This window comes from Arachis duranensis, chromosome 3 (assembly GCF_000817695.3).
Source record: "Arachis duranensis cultivar V14167 chromosome 3, aradu.V14167.gnm2.J7QH, whole genome shotgun sequence".
Lineage (NCBI taxonomy): Eukaryota > Viridiplantae > Streptophyta > Magnoliopsida > Fabales > Fabaceae > Arachis > Arachis duranensis.
Genome location: NC_029774.3, coordinates 97,648,540 through 97,650,953, shown reverse-complemented (window position 1 = coordinate 97,650,953; position 2,414 = coordinate 97,648,540).

Here is a 2,414-nt window from a genome sequence, read left to right as displayed (position 1 = left end):
TTATTTTGTTTCTTTGTTAATTTTGTGTTTAATTAGGTACATGATCATGAGGAGTCATGAAAAAATCAAAAAAAAAATTAAAAACAGAGTCAAAAACAGAAGAAAAAAATTTTCACCCTGGAGGTAGCGCAGACTGGCGTTCAACGCCAGTAAGATGCAACTGGCTGGCGTTCAACGCCAGAACAGAGCACCATTCTGGCGCTGAACACCAGAAACAAGCAACAACCTGGCGTTAAACGCCAGGAATGTGCACAGAGAGGACAAACTGGCGCTGAACGCCAGTAACAAGCATGAAACTGGCGTTCAACGCCAGAAACATGCATTACATGGGCGTTGAACGCCCAGAACGTGCACCAATGGGCGTTTGAACGCCAGAATGATGCACAAGGGTATTTTACATGCCTATATGGTGAAGGAATGGTATTTCTTTTCACCTCAGGATCTGTGGATCCCACAGGATCCCCACCTACCATATTCCCACCTTACCTCCTAATCCTATTTTTGTGATTTGAATTCCCCATGTCACAATTCCCAATCTTCTTCATCAATCACCTCAATTCCTCTTCCCAATTACCCCATTCACCATTCACATCAACCCACTCTTCCCCATAAAACCCCAACTACCTTCATACAATTCAAATTCAATTTCCCACCCATTCCCACCCAAAATGGCCGAACACTAACCCTCCCCTCTCCCTATAAATACCCTTCCTTTTTTCTTCATTTTCACACATCACAACCCCTTCTTCTCCCACATAGCCGAACCTACTTCTCCCCCTTTCTCCCATATTCTCTTCTTCTTCTTCTACTCTTCTTTTCTTTCTTGCTCGAGGGCGAGCAAAATTTTAAGTTTGGTGTGGTAAAAGCATAAGCTTTTTGTTTTTCCATTACCATCAATGGCACCTAAGGCCGGAGTATCCTCTAGAAAAGGGAAAGGGAAGACAAAAGCTTCCACCTCCGAGTCATGGGAGAAGGAGAGATTCATCTCCAAGAGCCATCAAGACCACTTCTATGATGTTGTGGCAAAGAAGAAGGTGATTCCCGAGGTCCCTTTCAAGCTCAAAAAGAATGAGTATCCGGAAATCCGACATGAAATCCAAAGAAGAGGTTGGGAAGTCCTAACCAACCCCATGCAACAAGTCGGAATATTGATGGTTTAAGAGTTCTATGCCAATGCATGGATCACTAGGAACCTTGATCAAAGTATGAACCCGAATCCAAAGAACTATCTCACAATGGTTCGGGGGAAATACTTAGATTTTAGTCCGGAAATGTGAGGTTGGCGTTTCACTTGCCCATGATGCAAGGTGATGAATGCCCCTACACAAGAAGGGTCAACTTTAATCAAAGGTTGGACCAAGTCCTAATGGACATATATGTGGAAGGCGCCCAATGGAGAATAGACTCTAAAGGCAAACCGGTCCAACTAAGAAGACTGGACCTCAAGCCTGTAGCTAGAGGATGGTTGGAGTTCATCCAAAGATCCATCATCCCTACAAGCAACCGATCTGAAGTTACTGTGGATCGGGCCATCATGATTCACAGCATCATGATTGGAGAGGAAGTAGAAGTTTGGTGCACGAAATTGCAATCACACTTTTGCAACTCCGTACAACTAACCAGCAAGTGTACTGGGTCGTCCAAGTAATACCTTGCGTGAGCAAGGGTCGATCCCACAGAGATTGTCGGCTTGAAGCAAGCTATGTATATGCCATTTATGCTACTCAGCTGGAGTTATCATAGATGGAGATGTCTCCATTGAAGAAGACAAGCCCATCACAAAGAAGAGGATGGAGCAAACAAGGGAAGTTCCTCACAGCCCTCAAGAAGAACATGAGGAAGTTCATCATCAACAAATGCCTCAAGGAATGCACTTTCCTCCAAACAACTATTGGGAGCAACTTAGTACCTCTTTGGAAGACTTGAGTCATAATGTTGAACAACTAAGGGTGGAACACCATGAACACGCCCTCACTCTCCAAGAAATAAGAGAAGATCAAAGAGCAATGAGGGAGGAGAAACAAAGGCAAGGAAGGGACATAGAAGAGTTGAAGAACATCATTGGTCCTTCAAGAAGAAGACGCCACTAGAGGTGGATTCATTCCTTGTTCTTTATTTTCTTTCTGTTTTCTGTTTTTAAAGTATTATGTTTATCTATGTTTTTGTGTTTCTACTTCATGATCATTAGTGTGTAACCATGCCTTAAAGCTATGAATAAATTCCATTAGTCTTTCACCTCTCTTAAAAGAAAAATGTTTTAATTCAAAAGAACAAGAAGTACATAATTTTCGAAATTATTAGTGAATTTAATTTAATTATATTGATGTGGTGGCAATAAATTTTGTTTTCTGAATGAATGAATGAACAGTGCATATGTCTTTTGATATTGTTGTTTATGAGTGTTAAAATTGTTG